Source organism: Puma concolor, chromosome B2 (genome assembly GCF_028749965.1).
Source record: "Puma concolor isolate L17-30 chromosome B2, mPumCon1.1.hap2, whole genome shotgun sequence".
Lineage (NCBI taxonomy): Eukaryota > Metazoa > Chordata > Mammalia > Carnivora > Felidae > Puma > Puma concolor.
In genome coordinates this window covers 56462677-56490526 of record NC_141671.1, presented here as the reverse complement: position 1 = coordinate 56490526, position 27850 = coordinate 56462677, and positions in this window count along the sequence as shown.

Sequence of the window (27850 nt, the reverse complement as noted above, 5' to 3'; positions counted from 1 at the left end):
GGTTCAATCTCAGAAAGGATCTACTTCATATTTCCTTCAAATATAAAATTCATTAAGTGACATTCCAGCCACTTAAAGTGGGTTAGTGAAGTTGTTAAAGAAATGCTCACCCTTTCTGATAGAAATGAAATAGGAAGCAGAGAGTGGGCAAGTTTCCAGAGTAGAGCTTTCCAAAGTATTTTCCACCATACTGATTGCTTAAGATGCTTTATGAAACAGTGGATGTGTACATTTTAGAAATATGTATATCTCAACTTTCTCTAAGAGATTTACATTGCAGATTTGCAGGGCATGTACCTCCAAAATTCTGCATCAAGGAAACCTTTTCCATTTTCTCTAGTTCTATGTTTAGCAAACTTATTTTACTAAGCAGGGCTGACTGTAGGTTCTATGGAGCCTAAAGTTTTTACAATTTGGGAGCCATCTTTATGAAAATAATACAAAATAAAATATAAAGTTAATGACATAGTATATATTTATTTAAACATCACTTTAAATTTCTTAGAGATTTATACCTTTTTTCTTCTGAGCTCTCTATAGGCAATATGCCAGAAATGCTCCCTTAGAAATGTTCCTGGTGGTAACCTTTCTTCTCCTTCCAGCTCGAATACCGTAACTCTCAGCAACTTCCTATATTCTCACTGGTCTTTAGAAGGGGCCTGAAGCGTAAGCTTCAATACTCTAATGGTAAATTTAACTCTGTGACAAGGTAATAGAAAACTAGGTTCCCGAACCCAATTCCAACATGTGTGTTGCGAGTGTGTTGGCAACACCAAGCATTTCCTAGACCCTAGCAGAATGTCTGAGGATTCAACTCAATTCTGACACTATCTACCAGGACACAGCATCAGATTCCACGGGTTGAATGCTCAGTCCTACAAGACACCCTCCCCCAAGTCCCCACTCCAGATGCCAATTACAAGCCCAGGCTGTTGCTTTTGACCTGTGCTTTTGACCAAGTGGATACAGACTGGAGGTTCCAATGACCCCCACCAATTCAGGATGCTAGTCTCAATCAAGTCCAAGTTGTTACCTCCACTCCAGATCAACTGGCTATAAATCAGAGGTTCCCATGACCCTTCCCTGGGGTCCATTAATTTGTTAGAGCAGCTGGCAGAACTCAGAATCTGTTAACTTACCAGATTGCTGGTTTATTATAAAAAGATAGAGGGCAAGGCAAGGAGAAAGGGGCCTAGAGCATCCGTGGTCCAAGTGTGGCACTCTCCCAGCACCTCCGTATGTTCAACAACCTGGAACTCTCTGAACCCTGTCCTTTGGGGTTTTACAGAGGATTCACTACATAGGCCTGATTGATTCAATCATTGGCACCACCGTTATTGATTCAACCTCCAGCCCCTCTACCTTCCCCTGAGGTTGTGGGGGGAGGGGGTGGACGTGAGTGGTGTTACTTAAAGTTCCAACCCTCCAATCATAAAATTGCTTCCCCTAACCTACAACCCCCAACCTTAGTTTACCTAAGGGCTTTTCCAAAGTCACCTCACTAACATAACAAAAGACACCTTTATAGTTCTTATCACAGGAAATTCCAAGGGTTTTGGAGCTCTCTGCCAGGAACAGGTCAAAGAAAGATTTTTTTATTATAAATCATATCACAATAACCCTTTTAAATCTGGCTGAAATAATGGTTTGGGGGCATGCTCTAGAAAATGCCAATATAGAGTTTGATCTAGGCTTATGCCTTAAAAGAGTTGAAACGAAACAATATTTATAATATATGAGATGGTTATAGTGCTATGAAGAAAATTAATTTAGGGAAGGGGATAGAGTGCTAAGGAGACAGCAATTTAAAAGAAAGGTGGTCAGAAAATGCCTTACTGAGAAAGTGAATTGGAACAGAAATCTGAAGAACATCAGGGAACCCTCGGGACAGTAGATGGAGCAGCATGTAGGGAGAAGAGAGCCTTTATTTAGGTATAAAAATGTGGGGAGCAAAATGGAGTCTCTCAGGTCAAGCAGGAGCCCGTGTCAAGTAGGGAACCTGTGTCAAGCAATGACGTAAACAGTTAAGGGTAGTGCAGCACGAAATATCACCAAGGCCAGCATTAGCTGATAATAAGCTGAAACAGAGGAAGTCTGTAGGGGCCCAAGACTGACTGAATCCCTTTAAAAAGGGAGGATTTTTGTAAATCGTCAGATTCTTCAGCCATGACCCCTCTATGGCCACTTAAAAAAGGCATCTGTCGCCGACGGCTCTGCCCAATTGATCTCTGAAGACAACTGAGATCCTTCACTGCTTAAACATAATAAGCAGTATATGGAGAGAGCTGACTGGACCAAGGCCTTATCTCAACTGTGCGCCCACAGACTGACTTTGGGTTTGTTTCCTTAACTTCCTACACCCTTCTGTTATCTTGTTTGTTGTGTGGTTTGTCCGAAGTCCTGCCCCGTGTGCTGTGTGAGAAGCTAAGTTTAATTCACATGGTGAAATGTCTGTCGTTGAGTTCGGAATCCTGAACGTGCATTATAATTGTGATTAACTTTGCTTTATGATTGAATAAAGCTGACAGTATGGAAAGACACAACTTATATGTGCACCTCCATAGCATGCTCATGACAAAGAAATTATGCTCATGGGATTGTTCTTGTAGCTGAGAGGACATTTATGATGCAGAAGATAGGGAGAAATTGCTGAATCTCACTGCCACTGCTTCAAAGAAGTTTGAAGGCCCAAAAATCGTCACAGTATTTTGGCTCAGTAAAATTTCTTTCTTATTTTATGTTTATTCAAAAGAATTTGTTTCCCTGTCACAAAAATTAAATAACCACACCACCACCAACAGCAGCAAAGTCTGTAGAGTTACATTCATGGTGAAGAGTTCACTGGGTAATCCCAAAGTCGCAAAGGTCATAAAGGGGAAAAAAGGGAAAAGAAAAAATACTCAAAACAAATCCAAAACCCATAATGAGCTTGAGGAGAAGCACCACATGACAGTTTCTGTCCTCTCTCATTGTCAGCTGCAGATTTATTTCAGCAGGATCAAGTACGATGTAAGTAAATCCTTCGTACCAACTCCAGCCCCTTAAATGTACCCTGTTAGCAACAATCAGCACAGTGGACCTCTTAAAACGAAATGAGAGCTTTTAAAGTGTAGAGAGGGATTTCCTGGAGGGCAGTACCAGAGAATAATGTGCTCTTCACTTCACCCCCATCTGGCAGTGGCCTGCAGGACACACTGGAAGAGCTGGCCTCAGAAGTACAGCACAGGTGGCTCAGAGGGCAGGCAGACAGATACACAGAGATGTAGAGGTAAGGGTTTGTGTTTGTGAGATTAAGAAGAAGGTTTTTCCTATTTCCCAGGAGGCAGACTGCTCTATGGACACATGGCTGGGTGAGTGAACTATGTCTGTGTGAAGAAGATGGAGCCTTTTCCTCTAACAAAACACCACTGGACACGGGAACAGGGCCTGTTGAGCAGAATGTCCATCACCACTCATACCCCCAGGTGGGTATCCTTGTGAATGCACGAGATGTCCAACCATATGCAGCGGTCCTGCCTAACTGGAAATATAAAGCTCCACTCTTTCGTTCCAACAAACATTCTGGAATAGTGCTGAGGTAAGTAGGTAAACAATGCAGGGGAAACCCTTCTGTTTCATTTTGGGGCAAATTCTTCCCATAATTAAATGAAAACAACTCTACTAAGACTGATGAATTTTTTAAAATCAAAGGAAAACAAAATAATGCAAAATTAGCACAAAAGAAAAAAAGCACAAAACAAAAATGAAGAATATACATTTGAAAGTTGAATAAAAGAACATTTGAGACAACAATTCTTTTACATTATCGAGTAAATTAAAGAAAACACACAAAATGCACTGGAAAGACAACATACTGAGAAGCGTACACTGTGACAGAAATAATCTTTAACAGCATTAACAGCACGTAGTAGAAATTACATGCAGAGAACTGAATTCATGATGAGCAGAATTTCTGAAAATTTACCAACATATAATGTATCTTGATAAAATTACTAGCTCTCCAGAAATTCAGAAAGACAACTTGGTAGGGTTACTGAACATTGTGGAGTGTCCATTTAAGGTTTGTGCTTGTGAACATAGGGTGAAAACATTCAGGAGAATTGTGTGAATTTTGTGAAGCAGTGTTTCTCTGATGGGAGCAAACTTGTCCCGTGTGTCCTTAATTTTTTGCAATTTTAATCATAACTTATAAGTCATTTTAAAATTTTGACTGAAGAATTTTCAATTAAAAATAGTATAATTATGAAATAATAGACACAAATAATATGAAAAAGAGAACCAAGAAAGGATATTTGCCCAATAGAGACTGAAGGGGAAAATAAAATATGAGGAATCACAACACCTTTGTACTCATGCATATAGCTCAAAGAAGATAAAACAAATACTAGGAGGGGCGCCTGGGTGGCGCAGTCGGTTAGGCGTCGGACTTCAGCCAGGTCACGATCTCGCGGTCCGTGAGTTCGAGCCCCGGGTCGGGCTCTGGGCTGTTGGCTCAGAGCCTGGAGCCTGTTTCCGATTCTGTGTCTCCCTCTCTCTCTGCCCCTCCCCCGTTCATGCTCTGTCTCTCTCTGTCCCAAAAATAAATAAACGTTGAAAAAAAAATTAAAAAAAAAACAAATACTAGGAAAAAACATTTATGTAGCGGAATTCAGTGATGTTCAGCCAGTGAAAAAAATGTAGTGGTGTTGTGAGAAACGACTAGCCATTTACGAGAAAAGTTGGTTGGAAAACGTCTCATTTGACATCAAAATAAATAACAAGTGAACAAAATAAATGTGAAGAAAAAAAAGCAACTCTATAATAATATGTAGGTGCATATCTTTATAATCCTGAAGTAGAAAGGACTTGCTAGGTATGAACCCAACGTCAAAACACCCTAAGTAAAAATGTTTACGAGAGTTGCCTACTTCAAAGTTTTAAGCAGCATGAACAAGGTTAAAATCAAAACAAAACAATTTTTTAAATATTTGTAATAAATTCTTTAAATCAATTTTCAAAACTTCTTACATATAAATCCTAATTATGAATAAAAGAAATATTACCCTGTATGCAAAGGTAAGAAAAGACTAAACTACAAATAGCAGGTGACAGTTATAAAAAAATTGATAGTAGTGGGTATTGGTAAGGATGAATGGACACAGGAACTATCATATATTGTGGAGTTGAGAGTTTAAGTCAATAAACATTCCTGGAAACCAACCTGGACACAGATTAAAATTTTCAAATACAGATAACTTTAGATGTAGAGTTGCGTTTTTAAAAAATTATTATAAAGAAAAAATAGATAAGTTGCATAAATGTATACAAACTAACATTGTTGTAGCACCGTTTATAATAGTGAATAATTAGAAACAATGCAAAAATCTATGAATGTGGGTATGGGATAACAAAAAATTTATACCACAGAGCAGTTATAAATGATAAGGTATATCATGTTATTTATCACCATAGAAAATGTTTATATTATTAAGGAAAATTTCAGGTTAAAATTTTTACTCCTATGCTGGTGTGTGAAAGCACATGAATACCATTATTTCCCTCAGTAATAAACTGACACTTTTATTTCTTCTTCCATCAACTATAGACACTATCTCTCATAATGATGTGCTGCCTGCCTTTCACCTTTTCCCCACTTTCCATCTCACCCCTTCTGCCACCTATACTTTTACTTTATCAGGGATGACAATATTTATGTCCTGTTTTATAACTACAATCAATTATTTTACATTTTGTGTTTACTGAGGAACAATAGTGTTTGTGTTATTATGTGCTTTGTAATTACAGACTCTGCTGTGAACAATAATTCAAACGCCGAAACTGCAAACACTGTATTATCGTTCTTCCTGGAGTAACTAATACCTTTTTAAATTGCCTTTTCCCCTACTTATCCTTCCTACTTTAGGAAGTAAAGTTAATGATTCCTTGAATTTTTTCTTTGGGTATACTTTTTCATGTATTTTTTCATTCCTTAATGATTTTGAAAGCAATTTTATTGAGAAACTGAATCTACAAATGGACAATGGCCACATCATATATAAAAATAGAACTCTGACCAACAATCTGCAGCAACCAGCCTAGGAAACCAACTTATTATCTACAGTAATCATTCCAAGAAGCCAATCTACGTGTAGGAAGTCAGATCACGATCTCCAACAAACAATAAACCCTGAAAAAATTGGCCCCGAATGGCCAAAACTTGATTAGTAACTGACGGCTTCTCTCATTTTTGTTATCCCTTTCAGTTTAGTACCAACCAGAGAAAGCCAAATATACACTCCCAACCATTTAGCCTACCTACACCTTCCCTATACCAATAGCCTCCAATCAGAGAACACCTAAAGCCTCTCCTTTTTTCCACTATAGAACTTTCCTTTGCCTGCCTTTGAGTTTCTGCCAAGATCAGGTGATAGTGGCTAACTCCCTTCTTATAAAAAGCTCTGTATAAATACTATTTGCATATTCTCATCTGGGTGGTCTTTGTTTTTTTCCACATTGTATACAGACTTCTAGAATCCAATGCTGCTAAGGGGCCTGATGAGAATATGCCTTTAAAAAAATTAGCTTTATTGGGATATAATTTGCACATAACATACAATTCATCCACCTAGAGTGTACAAGTTGATGGCTTTTAGTATAGTCACAGAGCAGTGCAAGCATCTCCATAAAACTGTAGAATATTTTCATATCCTATACCTACTAAACAGTCACTCCTCATTTTCCCCCAACCCCACATCCCTATGCAACCACTAATCTTTCTATCTCTATAGATATGCTTATTCTGGTCACATCTGGTTATATCATTTAAAAGGATTTTTTTTTCTTTTTTATATATAGAGAGAGCACACGAGCAGGAGAGAGGGACAGAGGAGAGAGAGAAAATCTAAAGCAGGCACCATGCAGTGTGGAGCCCGACACAGAGCTTGATCCCATTACTGTGAGATCATGACCTGAGGCAAAATCAAGAGTCGGGACTCTCAATTTACTGAGGCACCTAGTCACCTATTATCTAGGTGCCCCTAAAAGATCAAATATGTGATCTTCTGTGACTGACTTCTTCCACTTAGCATGCTATTGCCAAAGTTCATCCATATTGGGACATGTATCAGTCCTTCATTCCTTTTCATGGCCAGATAATATTTCATTGTATGCATATACTACATTTTATCCATTTATCAGTTGGTTTGTTTCCATTTTGGGGTTATTACGAACAGTATCATTATGAACATTTATACAAAATGTTTTGCGTAGATATTTTTTTTCATTTCTCTTGACTACATACCTAGGAGTGGAAATGTTGGGTCATATATATGATAACTCTGTTTAACCTTTTGAGAAACTATCAGACTGTTTTCTAAAGTGGTATACTATCCCACATTCCCACCAGCAACATATGAGGGTTTCAGGTCATCCATATTCTCACCAACACTTGTTATTATCTGTCTTTTTGATCACAGACATATGCTGAGCATCTTCTCATGTTCTTGTTGGTCATTTGTTTATCTTTTTGGGAGGTTTGCACAAATCCTTTGTCCATTTTTTTATTTGGGTTGTCTTATTGTTGAATTGTAAGGTAACCTTTGTTGTTTTCTTTTCTGAAACTTTAGCATCTTCTTTTTATCTTTGGTATTCTGAATTTCCACAATAACACATCTAAACAATTATCTTTTCTTCATTTTGAGGGGCACATGGAAAATCCTTCCAACATGAAGACACATAATTTGCACAGGTTGCCTCCTTTCTTATTTCTTTGATCATATATTGTCCTCTGTTTTCTCTTTCAGGAACTTCCACTATTTAGGTAGCAAACCTTGGATTGATCCTAATGTCTTTAATTTTTATTCTCATATTTTCCTTTCCTGTTTTCTATTCTTTTTATTCTATTTCCAAGAGATTTACTTGTTTTTTTTTCTTTACCCTATACAGATTTTTTTCATTGGTTACATGACGTTCCTTCTTTCATAGCATAGTGTTATTAAGTTAATAAATGTAACATCCTCTAAAATATCTCTAAAGATACTAGGAAAAAAGACAATTTTAAATTATAGTAGTTATTCTGTTACCTGGAATAACTATTCCCTCTCTGGCCATTGTTGCAAATTATTAATCTGGCTCTTTCTCTTTGACATTCCTCATTTGTCTGGTCCTCCTCAACTGTCTGCCTGAATTTAAGGTTAAGACAACAGAAGATCTAGCTGAGTACCCTGTATTGATGATCAAGTGTGCTAACTTGAAGATTTCATCTCATGTGGAGCCAGTGGCATATCAACCACTATGAATGGCTGAAGTGTTGAAGACTTCACTCTAGGATGCCAATTCCCACAGAAACTATCCTACTTTCACTGGTCTTCTTCATTTCTATAGATAAGACATCTCCTTTCTTTTTTTTACTATAGTAAATATACACACCATAAAATTTACAATTTTAACCATTTCTAACTGTACAGTTCAGCGGTATTAAGTACATTCACACTGTTGTACAACCATCACCACTATCCATCTACAAAACTTTTTCATCATCCCATACCAAAACTCTGTACCCATTAACAATAAGCTCCCATCCTCCCATCTCTCAAGCCCCTGTTAACCACTGTTTCATTTTCTGGGTCCACTTTTATTTAATTTTTACTTTTAGTTTAAAGGTAATTTTTGGCTTTGAGGTTTGTGTCCAAAGGAAAGGAAAATGTGTAAGAAGTATTATCCAGCTATAAGCTTTCCAATACAATTTACCCCCTTCTTTTCAAGGTTACACTCACTTTTGACTACTCTACCTGTAGATTACAAATTGCATACAGCCCCCAGGGTTTGTAAGGTAACCCTCTTTGGGCATTTTCTAAGCTGTGGTTTCATCTACCCTTTTGAACCAGTATCTTTCACCCATTCTCTACTTTTCATTAGATTTGATAAAACTTTCACAAACCATTGACTTTCCCTCCCTATTTCCACATTTTTATTCCTATTACTATGAGTTTTGGAGCAAAGTAGTAGATATCAGCATATATTCAACCTACCATATTAAAACATAATCCTGTACTAAAATTTCTAACCTCTTAAATATACCAGGTATACTTAACAGAAATGTAACAGTTTTATAACTGAAATCAGTACCAAAAGTCAAAGAAGTATTTTAAAAATAAGAGAAAAATTCTAAGAAGTATTAAGAATCAGTATATGAAACATATTTTAATGTAGTTTTTACAAATAAATTTAAATCCTAAATGATTATACAAGTCTTTATAGCACAGATTCAAGTTAGTTTAAAATTATCTATTTTTATGACCACCACATTTAATTCTTTAGTGATTTTTTATTATTAAGGTATCAGCAGAGTAACATCTTGTCATTAAATGGGCATTTGCTATGGATTCATGAAAGATAACGAAAAACTGGATTTCCTTGCTCATGATGATCACATATCCAGTCCAAGACAGTGATCATATAGAGCAGTGACTGGAATACAGTCTATGAAGTTCAGAAGATCCATTTTTAAGTCCAGGTTTGGGCATCTATTAACTTGAATAATTTTCTCAGCATCTCAAGCTCTTCTTCACCTACAAAATGGGTTTAAAATAGTATCTATTCTTAGGACATCTGTGAAGAATAGATGAAGCAAGTATAATTCTGGGCTCATCAGAGATGTTAAATAAAAATTAGCTGTTACTATCCAAAGTTGGACTCCAGTGTCACTCTATATGAGTCAGGATCCTGGGTCTAACACCAACTTCCTAACCTTGGCCATGCTACTCAACCTCTCTGTGCCTTGTTCCCTTATCTCGAAAATGGAGATGATAGTGAGCCTACATTGAAGGGTCACTTTAAGGATTAAATTCAACAATACAGACATAGGGTTTAAAACAGTACTCTTATTATCAGCACCTGCATCATCGTTATATAATTGCTCTCTCTAAAGCAGACTATATTATTGAACCTAATGCCTACAGAGTCACTGTGAGAAGCTGGATATAAACATCATTTTTTTTATTGTGCCACCTTTTCCTACATTCTCTTCCCTAGCTTCTCTTTTCTCCATCCCACCTCAAAATATTTGAAATCACTTTTATCTTTAGTTTTTGAACTAATATTGTATGTAGAATATTCCACACTTGAATCATCACCAATGACACACAGAATCAATAGGTAGACTTGTCATCCTTAAAAACTGCAATCTATAAAAAAAAAAAGTTTCGGGGCGCCTGGGTGGCTCGGTCGGTTAAGCGTCCGACTTCGGCTCAGGTCATGATCTCAGTCTGTGAGTTCGAGCCCCGCGTCGGGCTCTGTGCTGACAGCTCAGAGCCTGGAGCCTGTTTCAGATTCTGTGTCTCCTTCTCTCTCTGCCCCTCCCCTGTTCATGCTCTGTCTCTCTCTGTCTCAAAAGTAAATAAATGTTAAAAAAAAAAAATTAAAAAAAAAAAGTTTCAATTTTAACTTCTACTGCTTCTACATTTTACTGAATTTTAAGCATGGCTTTTCTAAATTGCTGCCATATTATTTTTTTTTTTCCTTCAGTAAGAAGTAAAGTGTTGGCGGGGCGCCTGGGTGGCGCAGTCGGTTAAGCGTCCGACTTCAGCCAGGTCACGATCTCGCGGTCCGGGAGTTCGAGCCCCGCGTCAGGCTCTGGGCTGATGGCTCAGAGCCTGGAGCCTGTTTCCGATTCTGTGTCTCCCTCTCTCTCTGCCCCTCCCCCATTCATGCTCTGTCTCTCTCTGTCCCAAAAATAAATAAAAAAACGTTGAAAAAAAAAATTTAAAAAAAAAAAAAAAGAAGTAAAGTGTTGGGGCGCCTGGGTAGCTCAGTCGGTTAAGCGTCCGACTTCAGCCAGGTCACGATCTCACGGTCCGTGAGTTCGAGCCCCGCGTCAGGCTCTGGGCTGATGGCTCAGAGCCTGGAGCCTGTTTCCGATTCTGTGTCTCCCTCTCTCTCTGCCCCTCCCCTGTTCATGCTCTGTCTCTCTCTGTCTCAAAAATAAATAAACATTAAAAAAAAAAAAAAAAAAAAGAAGTAAAGTGTTAAACTTCACTGCAATTGCCTTTAAGAGCTTTCTAACATTTAATCTTAACAACTTGATCTAAAAAAAATCTTTATTTCCACTATAGGGTTTTCTTACAAGTGGAAACACAGTTCAGTTTAACAGAAATTGAGTTATCTAGTGTAAGTTGCACTGGCTCTCAGCCAAAATGGACAAACAACTCAAATTTGACCAAGCCAGGATTTTTTTTTCAATTCGCTTGTTTGGAAAGTCAATTTTGATTATAATATAAATGCTAGCTATCATACGAGATGATACTCTTACTTTCCTTTTCAAAGTACGTGTCTTTGTACCTGTAGTTCCTTCTTCCTGGGCTGCCTTTCCCACTTCATCTACTTTAAGGCCCCCACTCATTCTCCAGATCCAGTTGCCACCTCTACTGTTTTCTCTTTAATTAACTGAATCCCACTTAGTTACACACTCCTCTTGGCTCCCTCAGAACTTCACTGTTTCCTCACCATAGTCCTTTCCACTATATGTAGCAATGGTTAAAGATTAATCCCATCTACTGGACTGAGCCTAAGATGTGGAAGTCAGCATGGGGTCCCCTCTGTATCTCCAATACTTTATGATTAATAAACATCGGTTGAAAGAAGGACATCAGCTATTTTCTTTTGCTCAGCATCACCTCCTTTGGGGGAACCATTCCCAGACTAACACATATCTTCACATACCCATAGGGTGATACAAACCTTGGTTCCAAAGTTGGATGTACGGCCCAGGAACTGACAAATTGAGCACTCCCTGTATTTCATCCCACTGGTCACTGTGATGAAATCAAGAATAGGAGTGTGACTCAGTCTGGGCCAAGGAAGGTCATCCCTAGGACTTCTTGGATGGAGAATTTAGAGAATTTAGAGAAATGCACTTTCTTTTCTCCTGGACTACAAGATGTAAGAATGATATAAGCTTAGATTTGATGCTAGCCATCTTTGCCACCACATAGGAAATGCTTACCATAATGAAGCTAATCCAGAAAAACAGAAAAAAAAATCAGAGCAAAGTGATGGTTCGAGACAAACTTCTGCTGATACCATTTGAGCCTCAGCTCCAGACATGCCTAGAGTTCATTCTTATCCTTTCCAGTTACCTGAAGTTTTGTTTTCTAGTTGAGTGTTATAATTTATGTCACTGGCTATTGTCTGTATACATATACATATAAAAGTCCTGGGAAAACACAGCTATTTCTTCACAAAAGGGCATGAATGTTTGAAATCATGGAACAAAACAACACTATTATTGACCACATAGGTATACAACTTATATCTTTGAATTAAGTAGCATGGTGTTGTGGATAATAAGCTAATCCACCACCAACTTTTTTACAGGAACAATGAAAAATTTTTTCTTCTTTCTGAAATCCTCCGGCACAGTTCTCCTATTATATTAAAATAATATGAACATATGCAAAAATGAGTATGTTATGGTTTCTCTTACAGTTAAGTTTATGAATTAAACTAAGCAATGGAGAAGACTACATCAAGAAAAGTATTTTTAAAAATGTTTCTAATGTTTATTTTATCATTGAGAAAGAGAGACACAGCATGAGCAGGGGAGGGGCAGAGAGAGAGAGAGGGAGATACAGAATCCAAAGCAGGCTCCAGACTCTGAGCTGTCAGCACAGAGCCCGATGTGGGGCTGGACCCCACGAACTGTGAGATCATGACCTGAGCCAAAATTGGACCCATCACTGACTAAATCACCCAGGCACCCCAAGTAATGTATTTTTATAACACGTATTGGCAAGGATGTGGAGAAAAAGACATGCTGTGTGCTATTTGTAGGAATGCCAGTTGGTATAGCCACTGTGGAAGACAGTATCAAGGTACATTAAAAACAGAATTACCATATGATCCAGTAATTTTATTGCTGGATATTTACCCAAAGTAAACAAAAACACTAATTTAACAAGAAATATGTACCCCTATGTTTATTGCAATATTATTCACAATTGTCAAGATAAGGAAGCAACATAACTGTCCATCAATAGATGAATGGATAAGGAAGATGTGGCATAAACACACAGACACGCACACACACACACACAGTGAAATATTATGCAGCCATAGAAAGGATGAGATCATGCCATTTGCAACAACATGGATTGAGCTTGATGGTATTATGTTAAGTAAAATAAGTCAGAGAAAGACAAATACCATATGATTTCACTCATGTGTGAAATCTAAAAAACAAAACAAATGAATAAACAAAAGGCGGAATCAGACCTATAAATACAGAGAACAAACTGATAATTGCCAGAGGTGCGGGGGAGAGGAAATGGGCAAAATGGGTAAAAGGGAGTAGGAGACACAGGCTTTCAGTTATGGAATGAACAAGTCACAGAAATAAAAGGCACAGCGTTGGGATATAGGCACTGATATTGTAACAGCATTCTATGGTGACAGATGGTAGCTTAGGCTTGTGGTGAGCATAGCATAATGTAAAGAGAATTTGAATCACTATGCTGCAAACCTGAAACTAATGTAACATTGTATGTCAACTGTACCTAAATTTTAATTTTTTTTTAAATGAAAAATTTTTAAAGAAAAAGATTGCTAGAGGATAAGTATTCTTGTCAAAGTTTTGCCCCAGGTATTGCACAAGAAGAGGAGGGTTTGTGTGTGTGTGTGTGTGTGTGTGTGTGTGTGTGTGTGTATGTGTGTGTGTGTGTGTGTGTTTGATATTTGATAGTATGAAAGTAAACCACGTTTATGTACTAAAACCTATCATGAAGATCTACTGAATACATCCTTGAACTTTAATATGCACAGGAATCACGTAAATGTGAGCCACCCAGGCACCCTAGCAATCCAAATTTTAAACAAGTACCACAGGTTAGTCTGAATTAAATGTTGCCTTGATCTCTGAGGTAAAGCAATCATAAAAGATGGTAAGCCTCAGAGCTGACTCCTTCTTTGCAAGGTAAGAAATTAAACTAGCTTTCACAAAAGGAAATATTAAAAAGAGAAAGTGTTAAAATTTAGTGCATTATTTTCTTAGGTTCCATAGAACAAAATATATTGAAGGCCTCTTTTATCCAGAAAAACACAAGGTCTCAGTTCTATTCCTTTCTTATTCCAGAACTAGTTTGTTTCTTTAGTTTTTACTAAGTGGGACATGAGAAATTGCCTAGAAATAATATGGCTTCCTGAACCTTATATCTAAAGCATAAAATCTGGTACATTCTTAAAAACATAAAATGTTAGATTTCAGAGGAACCTTACAGGTCATTTAACCCAACCATTATTAGTTGTTGGACTCTTTTCTGTACTACTCCCTAAAAGTGGTCATTCAATCTCTGCTTGAACACCTCCAATGACCTAGAACTCATTACTTCATGAAAAAGCAATTTTTTTCTCTTGTGGTAAAATTTTGTGTTTACTTGTTGGCTGGCAGCTGATTGACTGGTTTTCCCTTCCACCAAGCTAAAATCTACCTTCTCGTTTAGGATTTTCATTAATCTTAGGTCTGCCTGCTCTGTTGACACACACAAAATATATAGATGTCCTATATGAAGGTTTTATAATTTGAAAAGTTATCAAGACACCGCCTAAATCCTCTTTTCCAGATTAAACAACCAGTTTATTCAGCTATTTCTTTTCTGTCACAGTTTCTAGAGATGTTCTCTACCCAATAACTCTCTGTCCCTTCTTCTCCTACTTGTTCAATCTGGCCCCTGAATTAGAAGATTTAAAGAATGGGGTAAAAAGTTTATTTAATCAATCCATGAGGATTAAAGTTACTCATAAAGAGCGCTCTTAGTACATCATACTCTCAATAGAGAATGAAGCAAGCTCTGTTTAACTGAGAGCAATAAACAAAAGGGAAAATAATAATCCTAGTTGTTCCTCCCCTAAACTTTAGGTTTAAACTCTACTGCTGGGTGTTCTCTCATTTGAGGTGATGATGTGTGTGCTCTTACTAACTCCCCTTGACACACAATTTGTCTCCTCTTGGGCCTGACTTCCAGGAGCTTGCTTAAAAGGCAGAAGCAAGGAGGTGGAGTTGAGTGCTGACACATTCATAGTCCCATAGTCAGGGCCCATTCCTCTCGCATGCATTGTTACCCTTGCCCACCACTGCAATCTGAAGCACATTCCACCTATTCCTCATTGCTGAAGGCTCACCAAGATGATGGCTCCAGAAGTACTTACTTCCCACTAGCTTATTCAATTTCTCATTTCAGGCGGGTCTGTATCAATTCGTATCTTGCCAGGGAATATCATTTTTTTAATAATAGGAAGCGAGCATTTGCGGGATCCACAGTTGCTATCTTGAAACTAGGTTGTTTTTGTTTTGCTTTGTTTAGTACTTGTCATATGAAAGCCTATTTGACATTTTGTTATCCTTTATTCATCCCCCAAGTTACAGAACTTAGAAAGAATCCCCTGACTCAGTTATATTAACAATTCATGCCTTAAATTTGCTTTACAGGCTGCAAAGAACTTCCATGAGCCTTAGAGTAGACCCTCAGGCAAAACTGATAGCATCTAGTATATAAATATAGTTTGGCCTTTACCACCAAAAACATATACAGGATATAAAGTGATAAGTGCTACGAGAAAAATACAAAGAAAGTATTTGGGAAGTAAAAAAAAAAAAAAAAAAAAAGAATAAACTGTTTCAGAATAAAGTAATTAAGGAAATGTTTAAGGTTACAGAGAAGAAAGGGCAGGACACGCCAGGAAAAGGGGACTCAGTGAGAGGAAAATGGGGTAAGGAAACTCAGTTTTGGTGGCTTTATTCATGAATTAACAATAGAGATCAAAAAATAAAGTATCATGGGGCGCCTGGGTGGCGCAGTCGGTTAAGCGTCCGACTTCAGCCAGGTCACGATCTCGATGGTCTGTGAGTTCGAGCCCCGCGTCGGGCTCTGGGCTGATGGCTCAGAGCCTGGAGCCTGTTTCCGATTCTGTGTCTCCCTCTCTCTCTGCCCTTCCCCCGTTCATGCTCTGTCTCTCTCTGTCCCCAAAATAAATAAAAACGTTGAGAAAAAAAAATAAAAAATAAAAAAAAATAAAGTATCAGAGCTAAAATAAAATTAGTCAAGAAACAGTCCACAGATCCTGAATATTCTGTTTTCTAAAACGACTCACTAGCAATACTGTTAAAAGATGTAATTAATTATTTTCATTCTTTGTGATAAAATCAATGAAATAAGTTCATAATGCAAATGAACCTTTTTTTTTCAACTTAAGGGATCTAAAAAGAAAAATACTACTGCACTACTTTTAGGAGCCATATAATGCTACTACTAACTTGATCTTACCAAAACAGTCTGATTTTGAGTAGGCAGATAAAATGCCAAAAAAATATAAAACTACCAAGTACCTATTATATGACTCCAATAAAGTTTGCAAGCACAGGCTTATGACTTAATTACTAATATTTCTCAAATTTTATTTTACGTGAAAAATTCTTGAGAATATTATGTGTATAATCATTATCATCACTTACTACACTGCTGGCTTAGTAACCAAATATATGTCTGCACTTTTATGTACATGTACAGGTGTGAACCCATACGATATATATGTAGAATATTTGACTAACTGATAAGAGCATGATAATGCCTAGTGGAATAATTGCTAACAAACTAGACATTGGTTGTTTAAGATTTACTGGTCTAAAAATAATGATTTACTTTTTCTTACCATACCTCCATTCAAAGTTCCTTGCATTAGTTCCAATAATGGATCGAAAATCACAGACTTGTTTTTTCTTGTGCTTTTCCATCTACTCTTTTCTTTATTGTGGCCATAAAATTCACTGACTTGAAATCTAGGATTTAATATGAAATAAGATTATGGGCCACAGGTAATGGTAAGAGTTAACCTTTATTGAATACTAACTATATGCAAGGCACTGTTCAAGGTAATGTTTTTACTCATTAGTCCTCTTAATAATTTTTTTAATGTCTATTTATTTTTGGGAGACAGAGAGGCAGAGTTGGGGAGGGGCATAGAGAGAGGGAGACACAGAATCTGAAGCAAGCTCCAGGCTATGAGCTGTCAGCACAGAGCACGACGCGGGACTCGAACTCACAAAGCACAGGATCATGACCTGGGTCGAAGTCAGACGCTCAACCGACTGAGCCACCCAGGTGCCCCACTCATTAGTCCTCTTAACAGTCCTTCAAGGTAGGCATTTTTATTATCCCCATTTTGGGGGAAACTGAAATATGGAAAGTCCAGTCAATTTTCACACAGTCATGTAGCTAGTAAGTGTTAAAGAATTAGGCTATATAATAGTAACTATTATATTATGCTGCTATCAATATATGTATGTATAAAGTAATAAAATAGGTTAGGATTAGTAATTCTGATCAGTACTATGTATCTGCCATCAATAAGATCCAGAAACAAAATCATACTAAAGAGAAGACATTTTAGAATGATTTACATTTTTTTTTAAATTTTTTTTTTCAACGTTTATTTATTTTTGGGACAGAGAGAGACAGAGCATGAATGGGGGAGGGGCAGAGAGAGAGGGAGACACAGAATCGGAAACAGGCTCCAGGCTCTGAGCCATCAGCCCAGAGCCCGACGCGGGGCTCGAACTCACGGAGCGCGAGATCGTGACCTGAGCTGAAGTCGGACGCTTAACCGACTGCGCCACCCAGGCGCCCCAGAATGATTTACATTTTTGAGGGACACCACTGTTGAGTTCTTCATTACTTAGGAATTGCAAAAATAATCTTTCATCTTTTTATTGCCAACATTGAGCATAAGCATGGGCACATAGTTAGCACTCATTAAATGCACGCTGAGGGGTGCCTGGGTGACTCCGTTGGCTAAGCTTCCAACTCTTGATTTCAGCTCAGGTCATGATCTCACGGCTTGTGGGCTCCAGCCCCGCATAGGGTTCTGCAACGAGAGTAGGGAGCCTGTTTGGGATCCTCTCTCCCTTTCTGCACTCCACCCTGCTCACATACTCTGTCTGTCTCTTTGTCTCTCAAAGTAAATTTAAAAAAAATACTTTAAATATGTGTTGAATAAATGAAAGATAATGAAATCAGATCCAGAGAATACTCACTTACATTGCTGTTATCTCAAACTGGGAACACCATAGTTTATGTCCTGGCTGGAAGAAGGCCATATAATACAGCAAAAAGAGCATAGGCTATAGAATCAGACTTAAATTTGAAATCCACATACAAATACCTGAGGCAACTCATTTAAACTCTTTAAACAGCTTTATCCTTAATATTGTAATAATGACAACTGTCACAAACATGTTGTTTAGGGCATTAAATTTTGGTAAAGTATCTAGGAGATTCTGGCATACAGGAAGCAGTTTAACAAACAGTGGTTCTCATTCCCCTTGGTCACTGGCTTAACATGAAAATCATCTTAGAATTTTCCTTTTCTAATTCTATACCCTCTATTTAACTAATATCGCTATTTATGTAGCCTATTTCTGCCAGTTTTTCCATTGGTCCCCTTCTTGTCTTTCTCACTGTCACCATTCAGTTTCCTCCCATTCTCTGTTCAAAGACTGTTTGAATTGTTCATTAGACAGTCTCCCTGTCTTCACACTGTATCCTGAAAGACAATTCTTAAAGATTATTAGCCACATCCAGATCAAGTTTGAAGGGTATGAGACCTGTACAATTGCATAGGACATTTTGCTGAGAAGGGCCATATTTTGTTTAATGTTCTGCAGTCACCCTCTTGAAATTCTTAACTTATAAACAAGGAGTTACACACGTTTATTTTTCAGTGAACTCCACAAATTATGTAGACAGTCCTAACCATATGCTCCCTTGTTTGGAAAACGAACAGCACATTTTCATTTTCTATTAATCCAATGATACTCATTCTAGACCAGAATTCAGGGTTTTTTGGCCTCCACATGCTTCTCTAGACATGGCTACCGTGGCACGTTCAATAAATCTTTAAACTTTCATTTCTTCATCCATTCAACAAATCTTGATAAAATATTATGACGGCCTACATAGATATGCAGTATACTTGTATATATATGTAGTATAGTTCTGCCTGCCTCTTTAACTCTCCTAAGTCCCTGCCCTAATTGCTCCAGCCAAACAAGTCAATATTCATTTCCTATAATCTCCCTTAAAACGTTCTGCCTTGTGGCATTTACTCCTCAATTCTTTATACTGAATCACTCTCCCTCCCCTGCCCCACAGCAATTATTTGCATGGCTTGGTTTCTTATCTTATATCAAGTTAATAAATACCACTTTAGCAGAAAAACTTTTTTTTTAACTCCTGTATTTAAAGTTGACAGTCCCTATTATTATTTGTAATACACTTTGTTTACTTATTTCTTAATACTATTTTTTAAATGATCATGAAAGTAATAATGGTAGGACACCAGGTACTTTACATATATTAGCACATATAATCTACACAACAACTCTATAAGATCAGCATTATTCCTTCACAGAGCATGTGGTACAAAGTGCACTCATTTTGTGTGTTTACTCCTTTGGTGTACTTTGTGTGATAGTGAGTTCGGTAAGAGCAGTGACCATGTTATTTTGGTTCACTGTTACATCCATCAATTCTTCTACACGGTAGGGACTAAATAATTCTTTACCGAATGATTGCCTACTCTATGCAAGACACACTGATTTTTTTATGTTGTGCATTTTCCAAGTGATCAAGAAACCTGGATATCCCTCTCTTTCCTGAATACGTTCGTGGTTTACTACTGCTTTTATTTTTCCCTCAGACTGGAATACACTATCTTCTGTTAAAAACCTATCCGTCTATGTCCATCAACTGATGAACACATAAAAAAATTGTGGTTTATATACACAATGGAGTATTATGTGGCAATGAGAAAGAATGAAATATGGCCTTTTGCAGCAACACGGATGGAACTGGAGAGTGTTAGGCTAAGTGAAATATGCCATACAGAGAAAGACAGATACCATATGATTTCACTCTTATGTGGATCCTGAGAAACTTAACAGAAACCCATGGGGGAGGGGAAGAAAAAAAAAGGAGGTTAGAGTGGGAGAGAGCCAAAGCATAAGAGACTCTTAAAAACTGAGAACAAACTGAGGGCTGATAGGGGGTGGGAGGGAGGGGAGGGTGGGTGATGGGTATTGAGGAGGGCACCTTTTGGGATGAGCACTGGGCGTTGTATGGAAACCAATTTGACAATAAACTTCATATATTTAAAAAAAAACCTATCCATCTAAAAAAGCTTATTTCAAAATCTTCTCTACAAAGCCTTTCATAGATATTCTTCTATTCTCCATCCTATCCTTTGGTGACCCTTGCTTATCCCCTCCTTCTTTAATTTCCATAGCATATTATGCTTTTCTTATACTGCTTGTATCTTTTTTCCATTATGATTATTTTTATATTTATCTTTCTTTTAAAAAATGACAAAGATTATATCTTGCTCATCTTTGTACTTAGTATAGCACCTGGTATAATGTTTCACCCATAGGAAGTATTTGATACATACTGATTAATTAGAGCATCTGCAACAATATTTACATTTTGAGGGGATCTGGACAGTCATCTCGAAATCTAAAATAACTCTAAACCAGGGTGGCTCGGTTGGTTAAGCTTCTGACTCTTGACTTTGGCCGAGCTCATTTCACAGCTGTGAGATCAAGCCCTGTGTCCAGCTCTGTGCCGAGCATGGAGCCTGCTTAGGATTGTCTCCCTCCTTCTCTCTCTGCTCCTCCCCCAAGCACGCATGTGCTCTCGTGCTCTCTCTCTCAAAATAAATATTTAAAAAAATAAAAACTAAAAAAATAATTCTAAACCATAGTGATGCACCTATGCATCCAACTATATTCTAACTGTCCTTAATCTACCTGAGGAATTGAAATTTGTGTGAAGGTGATTAAGGGTTTTTGCTTGGCTTTCTCTTTTCCACTTGGAGAAATCTGTGCTGATGCAACATATATTTCTTAAAGGGTTCCCAGAGGCAAATTTAGTTACTAATATAAGAACAGCATAAGAACCTGTGAGGCAGAGTGAATGAGCATGGTATTTAGAATCAGGTACCCCTAAATTTGTAAATATCACCCAGCACTACCAGAGAAAGAAACCTGAGCAAATTATATAACCTATCCATTCCCCAGTTTCCACATCTAATATCTGAGGAAAATATTTCAGAGTTGTTCTGAGGTTTAAAGATAAAAATATAAAACAATATACTAATCGTTAAATATTAATATTAAAATCTTAAAATTTAAGTGTTTAAAAATCTAGATAGAGATTTGGGGTTCAAGATGGATGACTAAATATATATGTTTATTTCTTCTTTCCTCCCCAAAATGATAGTAAATGATTTTTTTTAAGGCTGAAACTCCCAAGAGAAAATAAGATGAGAGGGGAGTTGTCAGTTTTGAGGTTTCTAAATATAGAAAGTAAATGGAAGAAGATTGACAGAATAAGCTGAAAAGAGGAAACTATGGGCTATTTATAACACACAAAGAAGAGGATAAGGGTGGGGAGGAGGGTGGAGCCAGCTTCACCTACAGATCCTTACAGAGGGCTTAGATTCAGAGGAAAGAAATGATGAAGGGTAAAGGGGGCGGGGACAGGGTGAGCAATGGAGAGATTCTGTCCACATTTTGAGGGAGGATGCTTCTGGCTTTCAAATCCCTTTAGCTACTGAATCTATTTAGTGCAACTTAAACTAAAGACATTTTCAAATACACATGACTTCAGAATTCCTTTTGATGAAGTTCTTGAGAATGCCCTCAGGCAAAACAAGGAAGTGAAACATAAGAGGAAAATATGGGATTCAGAAAACAGAGGAGGCAAACTAGATGAGCAGCAAAGGACAGAACCAAAATGACAGCTGGCAGCACCATGGTCCAGACAAGGGCATGAAAGCAAAAGACTCTGGAGGAAGATGTGCAAAAAGGGGAAAACCAAGATTATATGGTATGAATGATAACCTGGAAACTGAAGGATATTTTAAAAGCACGAAATGCTAAGGGAAAACCTCAATTATGAGAAAACCAAACACTGAAATAAAATTACATCTGAAAGAGGCATCTGGGTGGCTCAGTCTGTTAAACATCATGACTCTTGATTTCACTCAGGTTATGATCTCACGGTGAGTTTGAGCACCGCGTCAGGCTCTCTGCTGACAGTTCAGAGCCTGGAGCCTGCTTCTGATTGTGTGTCACCTTCTCTCTCTGCCCCTCCAGAGCTCACTCTCTCTCTCTCTCTCTCAAAAATAAATAAACATTAAAAAAAATTATAAAATTACATTTGAAATATGAAGCAGCAGTTAATCCAAATTCCAAGAAAATCAATGTGTTTCAAGAATAAAATTGCCCTTTTAAGCAAGAGCCAAAATGAGCAAGAAACTGAAGGCATTAAGTTTTGGTGAACAGAACTTACACACCCAAGCCTAGGCTTCCAGGGCAAAAGGGACTGTAAAAGTAGACACAGTCCACATACTGGGTAAACTATAATGTGGAATGGTGCATGGAGTATGGAAAAGGACCCATCTGAACAATCATCTTTAAGTGAAACAGAAGTCACAATACCAGAACCATATAAGAAACAAAAGGAAACCTAGCACACCACTTGGTTTTGCAATGAGGAATATTCTCATAGTCATAATAAGATAAATGTCCGCTACCAGCTTTCAACTTTGAGAAGCAACCAACAACAAAACATGGAAATATTAATTGTGGTTCCAAAACAGCAAATGTTTTCAAACTTGTCAATTTAAAAATAAAACTAGATTGACAGGAGTGGAAAGTGGAAGGAGGAAAACAGGCCAAAGTACAGGTAAAGGCACTAATTTTCTCTTCCAACAAACTGAGGAGTCAATAGTTAATGGAACAAAAGACTGAAGTTAAGTGTATATTATATGTATTATTGATTGCACAGGTAAACAACTGAGGAACTAGCATTACAATATTAAGCAAGGTAGATAAATAAAGTTGGAGGGATTGGAAAATGAACTAAATCTAATGTATTATTATAGGAAGATGACAATGTCTACAGCTGATAAGAAAGAATGGTGTGAGTAAACTACATGGGGAACAGGGGAAATCGAGTCTTTGACTCCTTGGGAGAAGACCTAGATGGGAATGGGTGGAAATGGGTATATTCAGGAATTACTGATGTTCATAACCAACCCTTCTATGTTCTGTTAAAAAGCCTACATGTCTCACTTAGGTGCCTACGTGGCTCATTCGGTTAAGCATCTGACTTTGGCTCAGGTCATGATCTCACAGTTCATGGGTTTGAGCCCCATGTTGGGCTCTGTGCTGACAGCTCAGAGTCTGGAGCCTGCTTGGGATTCTGTGTCTCCCTCTCTCTCTGCCCCTCCCCCCACTCATGCTCTGTCTCTCTCCCTCAAAAATAAATAAACAGGTGCACCTGGGTGGCCTCTGACTTTGGCTCAGATCATGATCTTGCAGCTGGAGAGTTCGAGCCCCACATAGGGCTCTGTGCTGACAGCTCAGAGCCTGGAGCCTGCCTCTCCCCCACTCATGCTGGCATGCATGAGCTCTCTCTCTCTCAAAAATAAACATTAAAAATTTTTAAAAAAATTAAAAAGCACACCATTCATGTGCTTTTTAATTTAGAAAAAAGAATGAACATAAATAATGAAGGCAGTGAAATGTGCTATGTGGAGCCAATGTTTCTTAGGAACAAAAGTAAAATGATTTATAAAATTGTTTACATTGCTGAAAATAGCAACAAACGCACAAGCCAATGTTTTGTGCATTTCCAATTTATTTTTTAAAGCATTCTTCAAGTGTGGCTATTTCTCCCCTGGAAGTTTGGATCTGAATAAAATATAAAATGGATTTAATAGCCATAGTTGAGGTAAAGAGGTTATGTCTCAAGGGGTCCATGGTTTCTTGATTTTTTTTTAAAACTGTTCAGTCTTGGCTTAACATCAGTCTTTTTTCTGATGGGTTGTCACTGGAATAGATTCACAGAATAGCTATGCTTATAAAAGTACCTAAGGGAAGTTACCTGGTTACAAAGAAGAAAGATAACTGTTCCAAACAAGCAATGTACAGAAAAGAATGCACAAAAGTGAGATTAGGGCATTCCAAAGGGAAATTCCTGCTAGGTGTCTGGAATAAGCAAAAGCAAAGATGATTTCTGTTATCAAGCTGAACAGAGAACCACACTTAAGATTGGTTGAGCATTAAAAAAGGAGTCTTAATGCTTCTTACCTCTGATTTTTATTCTTTTTTGGCTCAAGCCACTGAAGCAAGTAGACTTTAGAAGCTTAAAATCTGTTTCACCTTAGTTACTGCACACAGATTTTCTTTAAAACACTGGACTTTCTACAAAAGCCCCTTTTCACTTCTTTCCATATTAAACCATGCTTTAAATAAAGCCATTATACTTTACAATACTCTAGTTTTATGTATATATGTACACAATGTAAGCACTGAAGCAAGTATCCAATAAACTGGCACTAAATGCCAGTATTCACACGAATTTACCTTAGTAATTTAAAAAGAAACATTGGAGGGTTCCAATTTTCAGGATATTTGAATCAATTTTTCATTTTAAATGATATATGCAATTATGCAACTAAAGTCAGAATCACAGTTGAATTTTAAAATCTATAATGATTTTCCCCGTTGGATAAAATTACCTCATTTTATCAGAGATAATTTAGTCATCTCTACAGTTATGGATTTGCTTCCCAGTCTTTCTTAACAGGAATCTCATTATGAATAAGGATCTAGCCATTTAGTTGGTGTAATTAGCAGGTAAGGTTAAGCAGGCTGGAGAAACTACTTCCTTCTACCTATACCAATGTGACCAAATATATTTGTCCTCAGTCAACTGCTCATAAAATCTGCAAACTCTCAGAATGTTCCACAATCCTTATGATTTTTGTTACATATCCTTTCTTTTTAGGATACAGCTTTTACGGTGACTGTGTGTTTATGAGAAATACTAATGCACTGAATAATACAATAATATCAGTTGTTAGAAAAATATCTCCAAATATATGTAATAGAGAAATAAATGAGAATTGACACCTGAGATAATGAACAAAAGTGGACTGGCAGAGTCTGAGCAATTATTTTTGTAAAATGGTGCCAGACTCTTATTCTTGTATGGGAATTTTCATCTCAATATTTTATAGATATCACTTTATTCAAAATTATATTATCTTTATCAGCACAGTATGAGATTCCAAATTTTCATTTTAAGCATTTTTTCATTATCGTATAGTATAGTAACCAGTTGGAAGATAATCTCCATCTCATTTTGAAGTTGTCTATTCTTTTAACTTAGTAATGGAAGCATACTTAGCTTAAATTACATACCTTTGTCCTTGGCAGAGATATTGTTAGTTCAACTTGGTTTAGCAAACATCATCCTTAGCTACTGCAAATCAGAGCTATATAAGTGTGGAAGTTTCAAACATGAAGCAAAGAAATGAAAGAAAGTTGAGAAATATTTTTCTCATCCATACTGATGGGAACTTTACATCAAAGTCTTTCAGGAGGACAAATTTGAGGTTATGTATTAAAAACCTTAATACCCTTTGATCCAGCAATTCCACAAGTCTAGCTAAGATAAGCTTGAGTTTAGCTTAATAGGAAGGGCAATGCATGCACAAAATATTCACTATATGGCACATTTTTAATTTCTCCTTTAAATGTACATATCAATATATATATTTTTTTACTTTGTTACTCTTTTCACTTTGGAGTCATACACATACCATGGCCATGAAACAAATTTACTGAGGGACAGTGTGGTTTAGAGAACTATTTGAAAGAGGCCCTCAGAAAATCACTGGGGAGAAATTCTGAAAGTCTCTATAAAGGAAAGGAAAAAGTCATAGAAGAAAAGAAGAAAATATCACTATCATTAGAAAATAAGAACAGAAGTCTTCCCCATATCCTCTACTGACAGATGAACTCTAGGGTTCACAGTATATAAGAACCACACGCATCTGAGGTAGCTATGTCTGAATTGCAACTCACAGGTCACTAAATCACATAAAATATAGCAGCTTCAGGGATTATAGTATAAACATTAAGAAGAAATGCTACTGTTTTCAACAAATCCAAAGGAAAAGGCTCCACATATTCAAGACTAATAATCAAGTTTTAAGTTCACAGCTGGGATCTTTATGTCTACCAAGGAACATTTTATTTTCATATTGAGTATAATGCTATGAAATTTGTAAGAACACCTATCCATCTACTTCAAATATTCTCAAAAGTGTTGGGTAGGGTAAGGAAGGGTAATAGGTAAGAGGAAAAAGGATGGGAATAAGACAACTCCACAAACCAAGTATGTTTGTCAAAACCCACAAAACTGTATACAAAAAGGGTGAATTTTGTAGTTCATAAGTTATACTTCAATAAACCTGACTTACAAAATAAAAGAAATAAACCGTCCAAGAAAAATTTGGTTAAAAAAATCCATCAAATTTCTTAAAATTCCGGTTGTTCAAATGACTAAGATTAAAGTTAAACTCACAGTAAGTGTGATGGAAATATTTTAAACTTTGATTTTAAAAATCCAAATTTCTAACCAAAATATTCTATTTTGGATTATGGGGTATGTTGAGCTAAAGCTCAACTTTAGCTTACATTTAGATTATAAATGTCAATTGTTAAATGTTACGAAGGCAAACTTGATCACTGGAGTCAGTCAACTAATTAAGCACTGCATAATAATTAATTTAAACAAGTACCTAGACTGAAAGGCAAAAGAAGAAGAGTTCTTCCATCCAAGAATAATGTGAAAAAATTGTATCACTAGTATTCAAGAGAAATATTAGACATAACTTTGGTGGTGGTGGTGGTTTGTTAGTTTTTTTACTCTCACAGAAGCAACATGCACTCCCCCATTCACTTTTCTTTCTTCCTCATGCAAGAGACATTAGAAGCCCATCTGGTGGGATAGAACTGAAATAGACAATACCTTTATAAACTAAAGAAGAAGTGACTGAAAGAACAATTCCTTAGCTGAAAATCCCAGTGCCATAATTGAGAGATAAGAAAATATCAGCTGCTTTGACACTTTGTGAATCTTGGTAGTCTAGGCACAAAAAATTTACAAAAGAAAATTCTATTGAATATAGTATTAAAATAGACTTCTAAAGGAGAAGTTAAAAATTTGTAAGAATAATACCTAATATTATTCTAGAGTTTATTCTAGAGTTTTATCTAGAGTTGTTTCCCTTTAAAAACGTCCATAAAGTACCAATTCCTTGAAAGACAAAATTGTTAAAACTCAAGATGAAATACATAATACAAATAGTCATATATCTATTAAAAAATTAAATATGTAGTTAAAAATCTTACATCAAATAAAACTCTAGGCTAAGATGGCTTCACTGGTGAATTCTACCACATATTTAAGGAAGAAATGGCTTCAATTCTACATTCTTTTCCGAAAACTACAAGTGGATGTAAGATTCATTTTCTGAGGTCAATATTACTCTAATACCAAAACCAGACACATTATAAGAAAAGAAAAATATAGACTACTATCCCTCAAGAGAAAAAAACATGTATCATGAACATATTCCAGAATCATTAAACATTCTTCAAAAGTTCAGTTTTAGTAACTGCATAATAATCTATTATATTAGGTATACCTTAATCCTTTTTCCCACTATTGGAGGAAACTATTGACGTCTTGTCCTAAAGATGTCACTCATTTCCTCTTCTTTTCCATTCAGAAGTCTATGTACTCCTTGTGTAGTAAGGCAGATCCCAATTTGATCCTCTCTCCAGGGAATTTGTAACTGAGAGACTAAGAAAAATAAATTACTTACCTTGGTTGCTAGGCCTTTCAGGAGCCTAGGGAGCAGCCATTTTAGAGCTCCATGTGCTGATAAGCAAAGGTGCAGAGAGAAC